General features: G+C 48.3%; 1 long non-coding RNA gene across 1 annotated transcript; it reads right to left on the bottom strand.

The window, feature by feature from the left end:
- Positions 1–8,529: 8,529 nt before the first annotated feature.
- On the bottom strand, positions 8,530–9,105 carry LOC148664981 (uncharacterized). The gene is made up of 2 exons (XR_015937155.1): positions 9,030–9,105; positions 8,530–8,862 (listed from the first exon to the last, which is right to left on the bottom strand). It is a non-coding gene; the product is annotated as an uncharacterized LOC148664981 (long non-coding RNA).
- Positions 9,106–13,559: the final 4,454 nt, after the last annotated feature.

Consider the following 13,559-nt stretch of genomic DNA (forward strand, 5'->3'; position numbering starts at 1 on the left):
GAAGCAGAGCACTTCAACGGCACGGGGGTGTGTGTGTGTGTGTGTGCGCCCTGGTGATTCTGGGAGACAGATCGAACCTGGGCTAAAAGAGAGGGGGCTTAGCCCTCTTCCATTTGCTAGTTCAAAGTTGTACAACCCCTTTGTATCTGCTAGGCGGCGCAGTCGTCGTGCACAAAGAACGCTTTGAAAAGCGTCAAAGGCAAGTCATTCCGAGTTGGTCGTTTGTGTTTTCCGTTCAGATCCGAAATGCTGACATGATCTCTCGGCTCCTCGGTTGTCATTTCTGCTCCATAAAGGGATCACAGCACGCGTCGGCTTCCAGCATGCTGGGTCGGGACACGATGCCGGGGGTTGGAGAGAGCGATGTCTTCCTCGTTAGTATAGTGGCAAGTATCCCCGCCTGTCACACGGGAGACCGGGGTTCGATTTCCCGACGGGGAGTAGCTTTTCTTTCACCTCCTTAGAGAAATGACTGCCTTTCACTTCTCTGTTTTCTTTCACAGCGTCAAAAATAATTATGCCACAAAAATAATTGTCCCAGTAAATGCCCAAAGCCCTACAGAACTGGTGCCTCGTGAGAGCACACTACAACAGTGTGTGATCTCCTGTCCCAGCCTGAGGAGCAGACAGCGAGTCTGTCTCTCAATATTACTAATAATACAGTATGTGATTCCCTGCCCGAGCCAGAGGAACAGACAGTGAGCCTGTCTCTCAATAATAATAATCCAGTGTGTGATCTCCTGTCCCAGCCTGGGAAACAGTGAGTCAGCCTCTCAATAATTATAATACAGTGTGATCTACTGTCTCAGCCTGAGGAACACACAGTGAGCCTGTATCTCAATAATAATAATACAGTGGTTGATCTCCTGTACTAGCCTGAGGAACAGACAGCGAACCTGTCTCTCAATAATAATAATACAGTGTGTGACCTCCTGTCCCAGCTTGGGGAACAGTGAACCAGACTCTCAATAATAATAATACAGTGCGATCTACTGTCTCAGCCTGAGGAACAGCGAGTTTATCTGTCAATAATAATAATACAGTGTGATCCCCTGTCCCAGCCTGAGGAACAGTGAGCCTGTCTCTCAATAATAAAAGTACAGTGTGTGATTTCCTGTCTTAGCCTGAGGAACAGACTGTGAGCCTGTCTCTCAATAATAATAATACACTGTGTGATTTCCTGTCCCAGCCTGAGGAACAGTGAGCCTGTCTCTCAATAATAATAATAATAATACAGTGTGTCATCTCCTGTCCCAGCCTGAGGAACAGTGAGGTTGTCTCTCAATATTAATAATACAGTCTGATCTCCTGACCCAGCCTGAGGAACAGTGAGCCTGTCTCTCAATAATAAAAGTACAGTGTGTGATCTCCTGTTCCAGCCTAAGGAACAGACAGTGAGCTTGTCTCTCAATAATAATATTACAGCGTGTGATCTCCTGTCCCAGCCTCCAGGGAACAGACAGTAAGCCTCTCTCAATAATAATAATACAGTATGTGATCTCCTGTCTTAGCCTGCGGAACAGACAGTGATCCTGTCTCTCAATAATAATAATCCAGTGTGGGATGTCCTGTCTCAGCCTGAGGAACAGAGAGTAAGCCTGTCTCTCAATAATAATAATTCAGTGTGGGATCTCCTGTCCCAGCCTGAGGAACAGACAGTGAGACTGTCTCTCAATAATAATAATAATACTGTGTGAGTTCCTGACCCAGCCTGCGGAACATACAGTGAGCATGTCTCTCTATAATAATAATTCAGTGTGGGATCTCCTGTCCCAGCCTGAGGAAAAGACAGTGAGTCTGTCTCTAAATAATAATAATACAGTGTGGGATCTCCTGTCCCAGCCTGGGGAACAGTGAGCCAGACTCTCAATAATAATAATACAGTGTGATCTACTGTCCCAGCCTGAGGAACAGACAGTGAGTTTGTCTCTCAATAATAATACAGTGTTATCTCCTGTCCCAGCCTGGGGAACAGACAGTATGCCTGTCTCTCAATAATAATAATAATACAGTGTGTGATCTCCTGTCCCAGCCTGAGGAACAGACAGTGAGACTGTCTCTCAATAATAATAATAATAATACTGTGTGAGTTCCTGACCCAGCCTGCGGAACATACAGTGAGCCTGTCTCTCTATAATAATAATTCAGTGTGGGATCTCCTGTCCAACTCTGAGGAACAGACAGTGAGCCTGTCTCTAAATAATAATAATACAGTGTGTGATCCTCTGTCCCAGCCTGAGGAACAGACAGTGAGCCTGTCTCTCAATAATAATAATACAGTTTGTGCTCTCCTGTCCCAGCCTGAGGAACAGTGAGCAGTCCTAATAGTTACCGCTTTCCTGATTTAGCTCAGCAGCTTTTATTTCGCCTGAAGCGCAAGCAACTTGTGAGAGCAGGTTGGGTTTGCTGTGCTCAACTGGTTCGGCGTCTTCGTGTCGTAGCGCCGCAACGGTGTGTTTTCCTTCCTTCTCTTTTCAGCCCAGAAGAAACATTTTACTTGTTCCTTTTGTAGCCCATGCATGCCGACGCCTGTGTTGTGTTGTGGATTTTCCCCTTCTTGAATTTGTACTCCTCCTCCCTCTCTCTCCCTACCTCTACCTCTCTCTCTCTCTACCTCTCCCTTTTCCCCTCCCTACCTCTCTCCCTACCTCTACCTCTCCCTCTCTCTACTTCTCCCTCTCTCCCTAACCCCCTCTCTCTCCACCTCTCTCCCTCTCCCTCGCCCTCCACCTCTCTCCCTCTCTCTACCTCTCTACCGCTCTACCTCTCCCTACCCCTCTCTGCTCTCTCTCACTCTGGAGTTTATTTTCCAGACAGAAATCCAGCTCCGTCCCTCCTGTGTAAGATTGGTGATGCAGGATGAGAGCCTCTAACCGAGAGCACTGCAGCGGCAGGTTCTGTGGTCTGTTTCAAATCCGCCCGCGATGAGACACCCAGGAGAAATGAAGAGCCCCAGGCGCGGTAGAAAATCACCCAGGAAAGAGACTTTCAATGTAGGAAAAAAAAGTCGTTAGTAACGGACATAATATGTTTGTTTTGTTTTTTTAATCGCTGCGATGTGTGACTAAGCTCATACGACTAAGAGTTGCCCCCTTTGTCTAGATCTGGTAACCTGCTTGTCGCTGGTGGGCCAGATCGTGTCCCCCGTCACTATACTGGGGCAATAGGACCCTCACAGACCGCAAGGTGAGCGCCCCTTGCTGGCCCCACAGAGAGGGAGAGGTAGAGGTAGGGAGAGAGGTAGGGAGGGGAAAAGGGAGAGGTAGGGAGAGAGGTAGGGAGAGGGAGAGGTAGAGGTAGGGAGAGAGAGGAGGAGTAGAAATTCAAGCAGAGGCCTGAGTGGAGCACTGTCGTATGGCCCTGACATCAATCCCTCAAGTCTCTGCATAAAGCAGTGTCTTACGGCCATGACATCCCACCCCCACCACTCTCAGTGGAAAGCACTGTCGTATAACCATGACATCCCACCTCCACCGCTCTCTGCGAAAAGCAGTATCTTCAGGCCCTGACATCCCACCCCCGCCACTCTCTACGTAAAGAAGTGTCGTATGGCCCTGACACCCACCCCTCCACTCTCTGCATAAAGTAGTGTCGTCAAGCCCTGACATCCCACCCCCGCCACTCTCTACGTAAAGCAGTATCGTCAGGCCCTGACATCCCACCCCCGCCACTCTCTGTGTCAAGCAGTGTCGTATGGCCCTGACATCCCAACCCCGCCACTCTCTGTGTAAATCAGTGTCGTATGGCCCTGACATCACACCCCCACTACTCTCTGCGTAAAGCACTGTCGTATAGCCCTGACACCCACCCCTCCACTCTCTGCATAAAGCAGTGTCGTCAAGCCCTGAAATCCCACCCCCGCCACTCTCTACGTAAAGAAGTGTAGTATGGCCCTGACACCCACCCCTACACTCTCTGCGTCAAGCAGTGTTGTCAGGCCCTGACATCCCACCCCCGCCACTCTCTGTGTAAAGCACTGTTGTATGGCCCTGACATCACACCCTCACCACTCTCTGCGGAAAGCACAGTCGTATAGCCCTGACACCCACCCCTCCATTCTTTGCATAAAGCAGTGACGTCAAGCCCTGACATCCCACTCCCGCCACTGTCTGCGTAAAGAAGTGTCGTATGGCCCTGACACCCACCCCTACACTCTCTGCGTCAAGCAGTGTTGTCAGGCCCTGACATCCCACCCCCGCCACTCTCTGTGTAAAGCACTGTTGTATGGCCCTGACATCACACCCTCACCACTCTCTGCGGAAAGCACAGTCATATAGCCCTGACACCCACCCCTCCATTCTTTGCATAAAGCAGTGACGTCAAGCCCTGACATCCTACCCCCTCCACTCTCTATGTAAAGAAGTGTCGTATGGCCCTGACATCCCACCTCCACCACTAACTGCGTAAAGTAGTATCTTTAGGCCCTGACATCCAACTCCTGCCACTCTCTGCGCAAAGAAGTGTCTTATGGCCCTGACACTCACCCATCCACTCTGTGCTTAAAGCAGTGACGTCAAGCCCTGACATTCCACCCCCTCCACTCTCTGCGTAAAGCACTGTCGTCTGGCCCTGACATCCCACCCCCGCCACTATCTGCGTAAAGCAGTATCGTCAGGCCCTGACATCCCACCCCTGCCACTCCCTGCTTAAAGAAGTGTCGTATGGCCCTGACATCACACCCCCACCACTATCTGCGTAAAGCAGTATCTTCAGGCCCTGACATCCCCCCGCCACTCTCTGTATAAAGCACTGTCGTATGGCCCTAACATCACACCCCCACCACTCTCTGCGTATAGCACTGTCGTATAGCCCTGACACCCACCCCTCCACTCTCTGCATAAAGCAGTGTCGTCAAGCCCTGACATCCCACCCCAGCCACACTCTACTTAAAGAAGTGTCGTATGGCCCTGACACCCACCCCTCCACTCTCCGTGTAAAGCAGTGTCATATGGCCCTGACATCCCAGCCTCGCCACTCACTGCGTTAAGCACTGTCGTATGGGCCTGACACCAATCCCTCCACTCTCTGCGTAAAGAATTATCGTATGGCCCTGATATCCTACCCTCGCCACTCTCTGCGTTAACCCCTGTCGTATGGCCCTGACACCCAACTTTCCACTCTCTGCATAAAGCAATGTTGTTAAGCCCTGATATCCCACCCCCGCCACTATCTGCGTAAAGCAGTACCGTCAGGCCCTGACATCCCACCCCTGCCACTCTCTGCGTAAGGAAGTGTCGTATGGCCCTGACACCCACCCCTCCACCCTCTGCATTAAGCAGTGTTCTCAGGCTCTGACATCCCACCCCCGCCACTGTCTACGTAAAGAAGTGTTGTATGGCCCTGACACCCACCCCTCCACCCTCTGCATAAAGCAGTCTCATCAGGCCCTGACTTCCCACCCCCGCCAGTTTCTGCATAAAGCACTGTCGTATGGCCCTGACACCAATGCCTCCACTCTCTGCATAAAGAATTGTCGTATGGCCCTGACATCCCAGCCTCGCCACTCTCTGCGTTAAGCACTGTAGCGGCAATGCTGGTTAATAAGACAGAATTAAGTGTTGCTGTGCTTTTCCAAATGAGGCCCCATCTCTCCCTTCATCTCTGTGGTGCAGCCACAGAGAAGCTATTCATGCAGGCTGATTTAAAGATGTTTTCTTTTGATAAGGGACAGCTCCCAAAGGGGGATGCACTTAGCTAAGCCTGGCTATCATGATCAATGGTCATCCATTGGCGCCTATCTGTCTAGGGAGTGCCAGATGGACATCTGGATTGCATTCCTAAGTGTCAGGAGTAAGTGACTCATATCTCATCTTGATCAACCAATCAGGGACTGGTAGGCCTGAGTAACCCACGGGGGACTCTGATGCCCATGGAACTTTCAGCCAATGAATGAGCTGAAGTTCCTCCAGGTAAAAACAGGCAACACAGAGCTCCAGTAGGATTCTGTGGACTTCTCAAAGGAGAATTCCAGGGCAGGACGGCCCAGGAGCAGAAGGCTCCCAAGGGCAGGACATTCTCGCAGCGCGCCTCCTGACCATCCTGAGACTCAGCCCGGACAACCACGGAACGGCCAGTGTGTCCGAGTGCCAGAACTTTCCTTTGTTCTAAGAGTCTAGAGCGGAGGTTGCCAGAGAGTAACCAGAGGATCCACCCGAGGTTAGCATCAGCAGCAAGCCTCGTGAACAGGTCAGAACTGTGGACAGCTGAATCACTATTCAGAACTAGCTCATCATCAGGAACGAACCGGTCCTCTTCCTGACTTGCTGGGACCCACAGTCATCTTTTCTCCTGTGCATAAACTTTGCTAGTTAAAGCCAAAACTAACTAGCTGGTCAGTGAGCATCAGCAGCGCACCGTCGCAAGCCGCACAGCACAGCCTGGCACCGAGTCAGAGAGCGCGGATTGGACAGCAACAGCCTGCAACTGTTTCTTTGTGCCCGCAGGAGATCTGAATCCCCAGAGTTTGGATGAGTATTCAACTTCAATGCATTACAGCTCGAGAATTCAATTGTTATCCCAACCAGTTGATATCAATTTAATTCCTAAGAGTTATGTACTTGTTTTGAGTATCTAATGTAGAAGTTGTAACCAAGTTCACTTTATGAAACGGTCTAAATTAATGATATACTGAACGTATGTCCTCTTGATATATGTAACACTTCGTAACTGACTGAATATATATCTTTTGTATTCTGATAACCCTCTCGATAAGATCTGTTAGGTTTATATGCATATTCTATGTATTAATAAATGTATCCTCGTGTATTAGTACCTGTGTGTGTGCGTTGTTTGAGTTATATCGCATAGTTGGATTCTAAAGCCATCAAAAGAATCAATTTTGTGATTTACTGCTACAATTAATAATTGTCCCAGTAAATGCCCAAACCCTACAGAACTGGTGCCTTCAGAGAGCACACTACATAGTGATGACATCTTTCTGTATGATCAGGACAGGAGCTGCAGGTCCACTGTGTTGTGGCTGCAGTACAGTTTTAGCTTATTATTACAATACTTTTTAACAGCGACAGATTCTTAAGATCACGAGGTGTTTATGATATTATTTCAGTATTAAGCTGTTACTACATTCGGAACTGTCCCATAGGATTCAGTGTTCCATTAGTTTGGCACTAAACTGCTTAGTCTATTGCAGGAATTGTACTTAGTCCTGTCTCCTGTCCTGTAGTGTCCTCTAGAGGGCAGCAGCTGTTTCCTTGGGCTCACTGCAATTGGGAACATTGTGATTACTGAGCAGGGCACTTAAGTCAGCAGACGAGCGCGTTGCAAATCGGTATTAATCTGGCGTACAGAGCTGCATGCTAATCTCTGGATCATCTCCAGTTAATGTGATACTGTTCTTACCTTGCAGTTGACCCAATCTGAATACTGGCACCAACCCTGTTATTACAAAGAAACTTCTTGTGTATCTACCGTGTTACATAAGTTTGGTGGAGAGGTTTGGCAGCCCATATTCAGTCAAAGATGTGTGTGCAGATCACTGTGATATATAGGCATCAACAAACTGACAAATACAATATTAAATGTTTAACTGATAAAACCCAAATGAACCAAACCTGTATAAATTAGTGGTGGAAAGGAGTCTTTTTATATAGCAAAAGGTCTCTTATCCTTTGGTAAGAACGCTGGGTATATAACCCATTGTCCTCAATATTAGAAATGAACCTTCAGAACCATTATATAAAATAGTTTATTCTAAATCCTTGAAACTTTAATAGGGCACTGCAGTAGGGCTAAAAATTGACAGCCTTAGTGGGCCATCATGATTTGTGCAAATTATAGGTAGTCACAAAGGAAGACTAGGATTCACTTGAAATCCATGACACGGGACACTGAAACAGTGGAGAGTCTTTGTGTAGTAAGCGTTCAGTCTCAATCTACACCGTCTGTGTTGCTGGTAGAGATAGTTGTGAACACCTGTCTTCCGGATCAAGTACTGGGATCTCCAGTCTCAATCCTAATACTTCTCATGACTGTCCACTACCACTGCTGTGAAACCAACACCCATAAGACAAGACCTCCGAGATTCTAACTGCACCATTATTCACTGATGTTCACACACCAGTATTGTTCCTCTGCTAAGGAAGGAAGGCCTACTTTACACCAAGCCCCTGTTGACAATTCCTTCCTTGTGTTTCTTTTAGTCAGTTTGTGCAGCCTAGAATAGGACACCAGATCTCACTCTTACTGGGCACTACAGTAGCAACTCACACTCCATAAGCACTACCCATCTCGGAAACAGGAGGATTTCCAGTATATTGAACACCTCTGTCTCTCCCCCAGTAAAAAAAGTCACACTGCCCTGCCCAAGGAATAGTGCAGCCATCTTCCCCCAGTACAATGCTTTATTACTCCAGCCATTTTCAGTCCTCATTGGCAGCAATACAGGAAGCATTCTTGAAAGGGGAACCCCCACAAATACAGTACTTCAATTTATTAATGGGTCTCACTTCCCTTGAATCTCTCCACCCCATTCAAACCTATAAACCATAAAGAAACAAGGGCAGGCAGAAGGGTCTTTCACAGCTTTATTGAGATGTTGCCATTACAAGGCGAGTGGAGGCAGGAGAGTCACAAGGGCCAGGCTGGAGCCTTCATTCAAGCACCTGGGGAGGAAGAAGGAGAACAATCCAGCTGAACTGCAGGACACCCACCCCTACAGGAGCTCCTCCTGCCAGACCCTACCTGTCCACTGGCCAACATCTCCAAAGTCCTCTGCTCCCTCCACATCCTCACTGGTGCTCTGAGGGTCTCCCTCCTCATCCTCAGTCCAGTCAGCTCCCACATCCAGAGGAGCTTCTACTGGTGCCACAGCCACCCGACTGCTAGTCACCAGGCTCCTGGTACCTGTGGACAAGCAACACCAAGGAGTGAGGGATCTGCTATACCCAGAGACCCACAGTCTACTCATCTAAACCGTCCCTTTATCCAGCATGGGATCATTCCTCAGTTGTCCAAGCATGGTTGTCTCTTGGGCAGAGATGCATCCACAAGGGATAGAGAACCAGACCCACCTTCATTCCGGCTGCCAGCACACCTGGACTCACAGCAGGCACAGGCCTCATGGTCACCATACAGCTCCTCCCACCTGGAGGAGAGGAGGACAGGTGAGACCTCCACCTGGCATGTCCCAGAGCACCCTCAGCAGGCTCCTTGCAGAAGTACCTCTTCGCCTCCCTGTTGTAGGTGCAGGACTTGGTCCCTGGTGTTGCTTTAGCAGGAGCCACAGCCATGACAAAGTGCATGTACAGCTCAGTCACTTCATGCTGCAAGAGGGAAGGTCACAGCATTAAGGGATCAAGGCCAATAGAGGGACAGAGAAGGACCTTCTGCCATCAGTGAAGGCAAGCTGGCAGCTCTAGGCACTACAGCTGCCACAGTCTGGTTCACATCTAGATCATGGATGGAAAAGCAGACAATGGATCAGTAGAGCAGGAAGGCTGAGCAGCCTTTGAGAGCAGTACCTTCCTGGACAGCTTCTTCTGGAAGAGGAAGGCATCAATCGTGAAGCGGAGCACATCCTTCTGCTTGGAGGGGACAAACCTGGACAGGCAGCCATCTGCCTTGCTGTCCACCATGCACCTGGGGACAAGGACAAGGATGAACCCCTGCAGGCTCTCAGGGCCCCTGCCCACCTCCCCTCCCAGAAGGGGCCGTACCCCAAGTTGTCGATCACAGGGAAACGGGGCTGGGAGTGCTGGTCCGGTTTCTCTGTTACGTAACACGAGTGGATGTACAGCCTCTGCTCTGCTGTGGCAAAGTAGGCAGTGGCCTGGAAGTACATGGGCTGACCCAGGAAGTACTCATCCTTAGGAGAGAGCCGGACCCAGTGGGCTGGAGAGAGAGGCAGCATTACACCTGCACACAGCGCCCCCTGCAGGCAGGAGGAGCCACTCACTCAAGGAGCTTACAGTTGGTGGTGAGCAGCACAAAGCTGTGCTTGTTCTTCAGGTCCTTGAAGAAGGTCCTTCTCCTGGCCCACGTGGGGACATAGCCAACCTTGTAGGAGTAGTGGAACCTGCAGGACAGAGGGGATGAGGGGCTTCTGGACACTTTCCCAGCAGCTTCTCAGCAGCGGCAGAGCCCTGCCTACCTGTTGTAGGAGCACTTGACCGGCACAGAGAAGGGAATGAAGCGATGCACAGGCGCACTGGAGGAGGGCGGGGCATAGCGGAGAGTGTTGGAGTACACCAGGCGGCCCTGGACAACCTGCAGGGTCACAGAGGAAGGGGTATTCCCAGGAAAGGCAACCCCGACACTAGCCCTACAGCTCACATCGATACACTGCCTGTAGATGAAGACCCGCTTACCGATCGCTCGGTACCGCACTCGTGAAGCCCGTAGATGAAGTAGAAGTAACGGCGTGTGGTTCGGCTGACGCTGCAGTTGCCCAAGGTCACCTCCGATGGCCGACAGCTGAAGCCGAACAGGAGCCGACTGACCCTCACGTACATCCTGCTGGAGTCGCACCACACAGCCACTCCTCGGGTACCCCCGATAGCCGGGCGAGCCGGCTGCCGCCCTCGCTGGGGAGGAAACAGGACGCTCTTGATGTAGGCGGGTAAGGGGCGGCTGCCGGCTTCATCTTCTCCTTGTCGAAGTAGGGCGAGTACGCGTCTCTGGACACGGGAAGGCGGCGGAAGTCAAGGACTGCGAGTCGTTCTCGCTTGCAGACAGGTCTTCGGAGGGCGCATCTGCCAGGCTCAAGTCCTCAGACTGTGCTGCGTCTTCAGGAGCCGGGAGGTCGGCCTGGAGCGCCAATTCCCGAGAGTCCCAGCCAGCCGGCCCGGCGGAGACCAGTGCGGGGAGCCCGGCCCCTGCGCACAGGCACAGCACAAAAAGAAACGAGCGCATCGCCAAATTAACGTCCCGCTAAATTGCTACAGAAATAAAATAAACCACCAAACTGTGTTGAAGCAAGAGAGAATAAAGTATGAACGCGGTGACTAGGTTTTTATACTGGCAGGACCTGCTACCACACCTGGTCACACTACCGCTCGATCAACACAATCAATTACATACAGAGACCCGGATTGTTCTCAGCGTCTAATTAGAACCTGCTTCCAGTCTGAGGCGGGACTCCGTGAAGCAGCCTGCACACTTTCCCGTGTGTATCTGAGCTCAGCGGAGGAGTTCCACGTAATTTCGACAGAATTAAATCACCCACAGGTGTAAAATTTGCTCAGATTAATTTATTGTTCAATTAGTTTCTAATTTACGAGGACAGTGTGTTAAACTCGCTGTCAGACAGAGTACGGAACATGCGACAAGTCCGTCCACACTTTCTTTTATCGAGGGGGCTGTTCTATCAACACGTACCGCAATGAAAATAATTTAACTATTTTTCATGTGTAATTGCATGTCATATTAAAATGTGTAATACAAGCATTTCTTTGTTTTCCAGTAAAGAAATACTGATCAGCTTTTGACATGATCTGATAATAATTTGTCTGATTTTCCAGAGATTGCTTTTGCTTCGCAGCACTGAGAACCTACGGAAGCCCGTTTCCGCCAGGGAGTAAAAAAAAACGCACTATGGTATCTCTCAATTGTGACTTAGAATCATAGAATTGCGACCTAAAAACTCAGAATTCTGACTTTATCTCTCACATTTCCGACTTCGAAATAGCCCATATTTCATTGCCTGTCCTTTTGTTATTGTAACGGATTCGGGGTCTTGCTAGCTAGAACCCGAATCCGTTACAATAACAAAAGGACAGACAATGAAATATGGGCTATTTCGAAGTTGCAAATGTGAGATATAAAGTCGGAGTTGTGAGTTACTAAGTCGCAATTCTGAGTTACTTAGTCGGAATTCTGCGATACCATAGCGCGTTTTTTTGTAACTCCCTGGCGGAAACGGGCTTTCATACATTTCAATTAGTCTGATCAGTGCAGGACAAGTTAATGTAGAATCATTACTATGTCTGTCTCTTGTTTGTATATAAATGAATGTCTTTGACAACTTAATGTTAGTTTTTAATTTAGTTTTACGATGTAGGTCATGCGTATAACATATGCACGAGCATACGAAATGTCTCACTCCTGATTCAGCTCATCCTCCATAGGAGAGAAGAGATTCCTCCTGCTTCTCGTACAATCATATCAGAACAGAAGCCCGTGTCGCCCAGCTCTGATTCAAGAGCAACTCGCATCTTCAGCCCTTTTTTATTCGTGATCCTAATTTTCTTTAGTTATGATCAATATTGAACTTTTTCTAAATAAAACGACAATAATCAAACATGCAGGCAGACTTTTAAAAAGTTTTAGGAGCTGACAGGGTGCCCCTTTGGAATAGTTGTCAGAAAATGTGAGAAAAGAAAAGGTACGTACAGTAAGCTCTCACACACAGCATTAGAGATTGGCATCTGATTGAAAAAAAAAACTACCTGTCTCCCCAGCATTTAACGGTGCTATTCTTTTGATTTTACATATTGTTAGCATTTTAATGAATTGTTAAAAGATTGATACACAAATCGCTAAATAAGAAAACGTAAAAACCCTAGCTGTAAGCAACTGGCCATTCATATTCCTGAATTTTAAATCCCTGTGTTTTTCTGTATCCGAATGCCTGGTGCAGCTATTTTGAAAGCAGAGTCTATGATTTACTGTTTAGCAAAAGCGTATTGTTGCCACCAAGGAAAAAAAATCCTCAGTTATCGTAAATAAGAAATACCAAATTATCTCCTAATTACGAGATAGTAACTGTATCATATGTGTGTATGAACAACCTATTACATTTGCAATGGCAGTACCTACAGGCTATCGAAAGGTTTGCTGGCACTGTGGGTTTAGTGTTCCTGACAATGTGCACGCTGAGAAATGCGCACGGACTGACTTTCTTCTCGCAATGAAAATGTTACTGCTTGTACCTCATGTAAACACAGTTTTAACCATTAGAACACTCATATATATCCTGAATCAGGATGTGACCTGGAATCCATTGTACCGCTTCAAACTGAAAGTCAGATATTTAGTCTCAAAACTACATAACTCAGGATTTTTTTTTCCTTGATGGCAGCATTGGCTTCTGTTATTTAGATTCAACCACTGAAGAGGTTGGTTTTGTGTTTTTAGCTATTGAACATAACTGGTAAGTTTAAGTCAATTCTTGTTACTCTTTCCGCTCGAAAGAGCTGTATTAATTCCGGCGCACCTGTCTCCACAGGAAAGTTATTGCTGCCCTCAAACCAAATATACTGCAGCTTGTGGCCACATGTTCCGTCTGTCAGCCTGTGTTACCATGTTAGACATATTACTGCTCCAGTACAGTAGTAAAAGAGGAAACGAATGCAAACACTGTTTAGGAAAAACACACACGTCTCAGGCCTTAACCATGACAAGGATGGGATTTGAACCTAGACGAGCAGAGCACAATGAATTAGCAATCCAAAAAGTGACTCCTGTTTAATTTTCTTTTCGCTTGCTCGATTTGTAGTACGCTCCTAAATCCTTACAACCGATAAACAAAACAGCTTCATGTGCAACAGCATTCTGCCGCAGGTACGGTTTGCACCGTGTATTAGGCGAACCCGAATTAAATA

This window comes from Lepisosteus platostomus, chromosome 5 (assembly GCF_059453375.1).
Source record: "Lepisosteus platostomus isolate fLepPlt1 chromosome 5, fLepPlt1.hap1, whole genome shotgun sequence".
Taxonomy (NCBI): Eukaryota; Metazoa; Chordata; class Actinopteri; order Semionotiformes; family Lepisosteidae; genus Lepisosteus; species Lepisosteus platostomus.